Source organism: Cupressus sempervirens, chromosome 3 (genome assembly GCF_028749045.1).
Source record: "Cupressus sempervirens isolate cs-2001-9-10 chromosome 3, ASM2874904v1, whole genome shotgun sequence".
NCBI lineage: Eukaryota > Viridiplantae > Streptophyta > Pinopsida > Cupressales > Cupressaceae > Cupressus > Cupressus sempervirens.
The window spans coordinates 367,308,485-367,317,878 of record NC_143120.1 but is presented as its reverse complement, the minus strand read 5'-3'; positions in this window follow the sequence as shown (position 1 = coordinate 367,317,878).

Here is a 9,394-nt window from a genome sequence, read left to right as displayed (position 1 = left end):
TGTTCAAGATTAAGGTAAGAGGTTTTGAAGGGAGCCCAACAAGAAGAATAATATACATGAGTAGAAGCAAGCACTTTGGAGCATATTTGAAACTTTCCCGCAAGTGATAGGGGCTTAGTGATCTGATATTCCAGCTTCTCAATTCTAGGAAGCACACCAGTCCACAACTCCATGGGAGATGCTTGAAAACAAAAGGGAATGCCCAAAAATTTGATAATTTCACCATGTTGGACCCATTTCCATTCATAATGCTATAACTAGTGAGGGCCTAGTAGAAAAGATTATTGGTAGCAAAGGGTTTTGTGCCATTGGATAGCTGACCTTGAAGCAAGACAAAAATTATCTAAACACTACAAAGCATTAGCAATACTCTCCTCATCCTCAATCAATGTGAGTAAAGAATCATCTACAAATTGGTCATTAACCAACTAAGTGGTCAAGTCTAGTAAAGAAATACCATGCACTAGACCTTGTGAGATGGCATTGGCTAGAAGATAACCAAATCCCTCGACTGCCAAAACATAGAGAGAAGGTGCAAGAGGACAACCTTCGTGGATAGATCTAAAGAGCCCAAAAGCTTTAGACTAACAACCATTAATGGTGATGTAAGAAAAAGCATCCCTAAATAACATTTGCACTGATTGACAAAATAATGGGCCAAAATCTAGAGCTTGAAGCATAGAAAGAACAAAGGGCCATTCAATATGGTCATAGGCTTTGGCAAAATCAATCTTTAGGAAAAAGGCCCACTATTTGGATTGCCTACCCCATTCCATTCCTTCCTAGATAGCAATGATGTTGTTGAAGATATAAAAAGACTTGATGAAGCCAGTTTGTTCAGGTCAAACAATCTAAGGAAGCAAATGCCAAATTTTAAGAGAGAGGGCTTTGGCAATGATCTTGTAGGAGACATTCAACAAAGTGATGGGCCTCCAATTATAAATCTCTTCAAGATCTCTAGGTTTAGGTATGAATTTAATAGTCCCTTTGTTGATGATGCTGCCGAATGAATTAGAATTATAAGCTCCAAGATATCCTGAAGCAAATCAGGGCCAATGTCATCCCAAAGCATCTTGTAGAACTCACAAGGGAATCCATCACATCTAGAGGCTTTGCCATTAGCCATGGTTAAGATATCTTCCTTTAAGTCTGCAAGAGTAAGATTTTGATCATAAAAGGCATACTACTCAGGAGCAATCCTATTGGGAATAACATCAAGGCAGGCTTGCAACTATTCATCACACACAATAAATGGCCCTTGAGCCATAAAAACCTACTCATAATGATGCAAAAAAGCATGCAAAATATTTGCTAGGTCAGTGAAAACCTATTGATCTTCTTGGATGCATTTAATACCCACAATATAATAACAAGCCCCTAAAGCACTTAAAAATTCCTTGGAAGCCTGATTTTTGACCTCCAACCAATGGAGACAGGCTTTGATTTGAGCTCCGCTAGTAGCATAACTATTTGCAACCTAATTCTAGTGCCAAAAGTTGGCAAGCCAAACCTAGAGCTCTGTATCAAACAAATTCATGGTAAGAGCCTCAGAGGCTGTACGTAGATCGAGAATACTATCTTCATAAGATGTCCTACAATACACAGCTAGTTGTCTACTATAAATGTGAAGAAATATCATAGTACAAAGGATAGTGTCATTCCACCATTTAATCCATCCAAGGTGATCATAGGGTTGAGCCTCAATTCTAGACACGTAGGATGTGAGAAACAATTGATGAATGGGACAACAAATAGGAGTTGAGGTAAAACTAGGTTTTATTTAGGTGAGGCCGAGTTATTTGCCAGGTGATGGAAAAGAGGATGGGGGAATGGTCTGACAATGTCACATCAGGTAGAGGAATGACAGGTAAGGCATGCTTTTGAGAAAAAGAAAAAAAGGATTCCATAGAAATCATAGCCATGTCAAGTCTTTTAAAAATTCTGTCAGATCCAGCTCAAAAATTGGACCAAGTGTGCCAAATCCCATCAAGGTGGCGGTGAGTAACATTATAATAAAAATGTTCTAATTGTTTCACATGTAAAACCAAGCCTCCCATTCATCGACTGCCCATCTAAAGGGTAGAAGGCCTTCCTTGTCAGAGGCCAAATCAACCATATTAAAGTCCCCACAAAAAACCCATGTCGCAGGTGGCAAATGATCTGCTAATGAACACCATAGGTGTGAATGTTCAACAACATCCTTGGGAGCATAAATGTTAATAATACCAAAAGAATGATTCTAAAAAGACAACAAAATCCCACCCACCCTGTGCAAAGGGTTATAACCATGTGAAACAATAGAGGAAATTAAACGAGGGGAGAGAAGAGTAACAACACCACCTCGACCATCTTCATGCTAAGAAGCAAAAATGAAACTATCCAACCAAATAACACAATAGGCTGAGGTAAGAAGAATCCCAACAACTTTAACTTCCTAGAGGCAGAGCACATTAAGATCAAACTGACTCTTGGTATCACACACATAATATTTTCTAGGGAGGTCTGTTAGCCCCCACACATTCCATGACATGTAATTCATGGTAACCCAGCTTGCATTCCATCCTCATCCCCAAGAGAGGAGAAACTATTGTGCAAAAAAGAGGGAGGCTTAGAAGAGGGGTTTTCAATAGCAATGATCCTTTGAATCTTCTCCCCATTGTCAAAAAACTCGTCGCAGCCATCTGGGCTGCAAGACTAGTGTAGCTTTTGCTGGGCAATCATCAATGCCACTTTTAGTGCTTGAGTCCAAAGAGGGCATAAATCTAGGATATGAAAACCCACTATCCCCTAGCCTCTAGGGTTTGAAATAGGAGGCAGAGAGAGAAATGGAATTGATGATTCAATGGGTATCTAGCTTGACCTAGATTGACCATGATCTATAGGCATAGAGCTCACCTTAGCTGCAGCTGAACCTTTCCCTTTTTTCACCACCATAGTCCATTCAGCTTTCTTGGTGGCCAAAACAGGCTTGGCCAAAGCAGAGAGAGGGTTACTATCCAACAAGGGACAATCCCTAATCTTATGCTCAGCTGACTGGCACCGGTAGCAAGTATTTAGTAGATTAAGGTAAAGTACCTTCTGAGTAAAGGTGGTACCACCTATTTGTATATCCACTATATCTTTGAGGTCCCTAGATAGGTCAACCTCAACACAAACCCTATGTTGAGGATGAGCATTGAAAAAATTGTCCAGTCCAAGGCAAACAACCTTGCCAACAATTTGTGCAATAACAGGTAAAAAGACCAACAAGGAATGGGAAGCCTAGGGAACTCCACCCAAATGGGTGCCTTAAGTTTTGATCACCAAAAAAAACAAAATTTTGTGACCAATTCTGAAAAACTAGGAGGGAGGACCTTACAGTCTAGGGGCCTTACACAAAAACATGTTCAGCTTTGCTTGCATTACCAAAGAAAAAAAGAAAAAAGTCTTTTGTAAGGCTTTGAACACCTTCAAGGCAAACACCCTAAGGTGTCCAAACCTTGGAAACTCATTCTCGTAGTGTGCTTTCAGAAGGAGTACGACCCACAAAATACCCAATAAGGGTTTTTTGTTCTAACTAGGTGCATAAACACTATCAAACTCCTTAGCATTCAAAATAATATCAGAAGAGGAATTACCTCATGGAACAGTTTGGGCACAAACTTGCATAGGTGTTTGGTCAATAGAGCCATTATCTCTAGTAGCAACAACAACTCTAGCACCATCATCAACTATTGGATTGGCAAAGGCCAAAATCATTATAAATGAAAATATTCCCATAGTAAATGTGGTATGAAAAATAGTGGAAACCAACAAGGATTCTAATGGAGGCTGTACAACCCTAGTAGAGCTCATTCCTCTTGACAACTATTTTGAAGATCTCGTTGTTGCTCACCAAAATTGCAATGACTACTTTTGCACTTTTCACGAAAAAGGAAAAATAAGAGTTTGTAACTTGACCTAAAGGTCTAAGTGGTTAGCAAAAGGGTATATATGCATCATCCAACTCATTGATAAGGGTTGGTTATGTGAATGTATAGACAGTTCATGAAATAACAAGAAATTGCTGACATGAAACAAGGTTTTTGTTTGAATGTTTTGTTTTCATGCATTGATTTTCTCATTGTATTGAATTGAATAGATGATTGAAGGCATGTAGAAACTTTGTGCAATTTGGTGTGAGAATTTGAATTCATTTAGGCAAGTTTTGAGAATTAGTTAGTTTGGTGCTTCGTACTAGTTGGTTTTGAGTAGACAATACTAAAATGGGGAAAGCTTGAAATACCATGGTTAAAATCTAATGGAATTTGGGACTCAAGTTGCAGCCTTTGTATACTATGTACATAAGGTTTTTCTTAGGTGCAAGAGTCAATTTTGTATTTTTGCAAGTGAGCCCTAAGCAAGCTAGTGAAAGCTTGATAAGGCTCATTGATGCTTGCAAGTGAGTTCTAGTATGAATAGTGGATTGGTATGTGCCAATATTGATTGGGAAATGGTGGAGTAGTGTGTTAGGTGTCCACAAATTAGAGGAGAAGGACTGATGCATAGTTTAGGCCATCTTATAAGTTGGATTGTTGTCATTTCCCTTGCAACCCTCAAAATAGGGCTTTTTTGGAAAAAGTATTGTACAAACACCATGGAGACCTAAGACCTAGAAAATCTTTGAGCCTAGGTCAATTAGAAACAAATTCTAGAAGGAAATAATAGGGATTGTTAGGATTTTTTACAAGTTATTGAATAACCCTTGTTTTTAGAAGGGCTAATTGGAGCTCTTTGGGCTATAAGGCCAAAAGGAACAAGAATGGGTTTTGGGTGTGTGAGACCCAACAAGATGGTGTAGAATGTCTTGAAATATGGCAAGAACCTCATGAGGAAGGTCTAAGCTTGGTTTTTCCTTGTTAGAATAATTTGGTGGACTTTTTTCTTGATAGGCTAAACAGGTGCATAGTTGGGATTTTGGAGTTAGAAGAGTGAAATTTGAATTGATAGGAGAGTTTCTTGGTAAAAGGGGGTTAGGAGAGAATTCTCTAGGTTAGGATTAGAGAAGAGACCCTAAGAAGGCTAGAGGTGGTCTTGGTAGAGCAAGAAAGGTCTAAAGAGAAGAAGCTCCCTATCACAAGATAATGGCTAATAAAGATAAAAGGCAAATGACTACGAGTCTTGACGAAAGGATCAATGAATCATAAAGGCTGAATCACAATCAATTGGACATGTTAAATTAGTTATTAAGTTCCAATCATGAGATTCCTAGGTGGTTGAAGAGAGTACAAATTTGAGATATGAGAACAATCAACTGAAAGATGAGTTGAGATCTGAAAAAGAAATCATGAAAAGAATGAACAAATTTGGAGAGGCTATGAGACAACTTGATGAAAAACTAAGAGTACAAAGAAGACCTCATGGAACTATTAGGTTAGGTTATACCAAATTCATATCATCAACCAAGAAAGGAGAGTCATCAAAGCATGAAGAACAAATGAATTCTAAGAACAAGAGGCCTACATGCTATCGTCGTGGAAAAATAGGCCATACAAAAAACATTTGTATGTGCAAAACTAGTAAGTCAAATTCTAAGCCTAAATTAAATGGTAATTATTTAAATTGTAACAAGCATGGACATCAAACACATGGATGTAGATCAAAGACCAGTAACATAAAAGCTACATCTATATTTGAAGGCTATTGTTACAAATGTCATAAGTATGGTCAAAGCATAAGATTGTGAATCTTAAGCAAAGAATAGTTGGACACCTAAAGGTCAAGGCCAAGAAACTAGGCAAGGAAATACTATAAATTGGAATTACAATACTTGGGTCAATTGTCAATTATATTGAAATAATGGACACATTACAACAAACTGTGCAAGGATACTTCTCAGAGGAAGATCAAGAAACTAGAGAACTTTTGGGTTGGTATGTTTTAATTGTTAGAAGGTCACTGAGCTAAGTAAAGACTACAAAAACCAAGCACCAATATCAAATAATGAAGAGAACAATGGAAATACAAAGCTCAATGCTGAAGAAGTGAGAACCCAGATGAATCAAACCTAGAAAAAGAAAATTGAAGGGGAAAGCAGTGTAAATGGTGAAGTTTTGATCACCCAATCCAATAGATTAGATGATTCCTCCACCTAAAAATAAATAAAAAGGTATGAATAGAATCATACTCTAAATTTTCTAAAGAATACATTAGTTCTCAACAGTGAAAGTAAAGTCCAAATTAGCATATTGTTAGATGCATGAGGAAAAATTTGAAGTTTGAACTAAGTAGTGTATGGATGTCGAGTTGAAAAGTTAATAACTGTCAAGTATCAATATTGGAGGATGAAAGTGTTAAGTGGTCGAGTGTTAGTATCGACCAAGTTGTGATACTAGTTGAATTGAAGGAAGTGTGAAGTGTGCTTTCTGAGTTTCATAGTGAAGGTCGAGATAGTTGTCATACACCCACTATATGACTGAAGCATTTATGAGGCCCTAAAATTGAATTTTTGACCCTTATAATGATATTTTAAAATTATTTTTAACACCTTACATTTGAGATTCTAAAGAAAAGCAGAGTTAGATTGATTCCATAGTGAAGCTAAGTGATTTCTACTAAGAAAATTCTATAGCATGCCATCAAAATTGGAGTGATTTGAAGGTTGTGTCATCATCAAGTGAAGAAAAGTTTAGTTTCAAACCCTTAATAAAGAAATGACATCAAGTTCAATAGTTTAGAAGGGAAAGGTGTCAAATGTTAGTAATGTAGAATTGATTCAAAATGAAGTTGTAAAGCCACCAAATTTTAAATTTTATCCTGAGATTGCATTGAAGGGTGATGCATCTGGTGCCCTATCATCCATCCTACCTAGGGTTATAATAATACATGATGTAAGGTCATGCTACACATGTAAGATTGGTGACATGGGTGATTTAAAACTTAGGAATGTGTATGATAGGTTATGCATTGATGCAAAAGCCAAGGAGGAGCACAAACACATTGCCAAGGCTAGACTCACCTGTGTCCTAGATTTCCCTAAAGTTTTCAAAGTGGAGTGGATCAAGATTTTTCAAGTTGTGTACACGAGATGAAGTTATGGCTTGAAGGTGGACCAGTAGAAATCACAAATAAACTTGTTCACCAAGTGACTGGTTACCCTACAACTAACATAGTAAAGTTATTAGATGCCAAAGAAAGTATGTGATTAAGGCTAATATATTGGTAGTGTGGAATGATAATTTCCACTATTTAGGACATGGAGACAATTTTTTCTTTGAGGGTAATAGCTCACAAGTTGTACCAATCTAGCTAGCCAGACACCGTTCCATGTGTTGTAGTTGAAATTGCTTGGAAAATTGTTAAGAAAGGTCATTCATAGGACCTAGCCAAGCTACAACTACAACAGCTAGAGTAAAACTTGAAGATTATTATGAAGGCAAATAATACTGTGTAAGTTTGGTTCTTTTTAAGTCTACCCTATTAAAGGCTTACAATATTGTTAGATCTTACCCTGTTAAAGGATTTAAACACCCTGCTAAAAGTGTGCCTAGTAAGAGGACTTTAACTTACAATGAAGTAAGCAACTTGCTAAAGGATTTACAACATCTTATTAGGACTATACTATTAAAAGATTTAACTAATTCACCTATTAAAATGTCTCATCAATGATCCTTTGGTTTGCACTATGTTTCTTGATATTAGATCACCTCTATACTGATGTGTACTTGATCCTTTCTGATTAGATGTACCTCTAATGTCCTTTGTTTCCTTTCCTCTATTCTCCTTCTAACTAATTCTGCAATGTAACTCAATTCATAACACCGTAATCACCATGAATGCTCTATTTGTGCATGAAAAACTCTCTTCAGTTCTCCTTAGCATTCCTTTTTCATTCCTTTAAAGTTTATGGTTTATCTTCCTTAAGAAGACCTAGGTGATTTAGGGTTAGGTATGAATCAACGGTAGTGATTCACCCATATTGCTGCTTTAACCTTCCCTTTTTTTGATTGGATGCATGTAATGCATATGGATTCACAATTAAGATTCATCCTTATCAACAAAGATCGTAAAATAATACTTAAGTTAGCTCAAAAATGGTTTACATAGTAGTTTGTGCCAATACAAGCAACTATGTCAAAATTTGTATTACTTGACATCTGAAGTCCCTAGTGCTCAGCACTAACTGTAACTTCAATGCTATCACTCGACATTTTAATGACTTGGCATGCACTTCTTGCTCAACATTTGAATCACTTGGCACATCCTATCTACTCAAAATTTGAGTGACTTAGCACTTGAGTGACTCAACACTCACTATTTACTCGGCATGCACTATCTTATATGTTATGCTTGACATATGTTACTTGTTCAACATGAACTAAGTAGATGACTTAACTTGAGTTTATAGGCACTCATTTTTCAAGACCAATCTAAGATCAATAATCTCTCGCTTTAACATGAGTGGCAAAAACACTTGGTCATGCATTAATGATCTTATATTATGAGCGTAACATAGATAACTAGTATCTATGTGACTTCTATATAATAATTTCAAATATCAAAATTTTGCAACACATGACTTATCAGTCATTCCTCAAAATTTCATAACTCCCTCTGAGTTGATTGTTTTATGCTATACTCTATATCTGATCCAATATCTTTCTCCTATTGAGTAGATTGTTTGACTATTCTGTTTCTATCTCCCCCATACTCTTTCTCATTATTACTCCCCCTTTTTGACACTTACGTCAATGGGTTATATACTAATAGTGCTTTTGTCAAAAAATGGTTTATGAATCTCAAGTATAATATTTAGAGTTGCATCCTAATTATCACAAGCTACCTCCAATGACTTAATTTGGATGGCCAGCACAGCAACAAGGTGTACTAAGCCTTCATGTGCAGAAAGATGAGAGTCTTTCTTCATGAGAGTTTTAGTGAAGGCTAGTTCCTTGTGTAGTATCTCCATGCATATAGTCAATATAGATTGGATGCATATCAGTTTAGCCCTGATGTTGGCTTCATCTGCAAGTAATGTTGCTAATTGACTTTGGGAATGAAGGAGGGTGCTAAAGTGTTTCTCACTTTGGGCTAGAGACTTTGGTAGAGTTATGCTAGATGTCTTCATAATGCTCTCCAAGTTTAGGAAATGACTCCTAACTTTCCTTGTGAAGAGTGTAGTATTATTCAATTTAGTATACAAAGAGAAAATATACTCCAATGTCTTCTTCACACTCTCTATTTTGGTTGCTAATTCAACTTGTGTTAGTGTAATAACACTTGATATCTTTTCATCAACCTTATGTTGGAACTTTCTCTCAGACCATTCAAGTAATTTAACATTAGAATCCACAATAAAAATGTTTTTGATATCAATCAAAGCTTGCTTTTTCCTATGCTCTTGTCTAAGAAATTCTTGATGCTTCTTCTTTGCTAG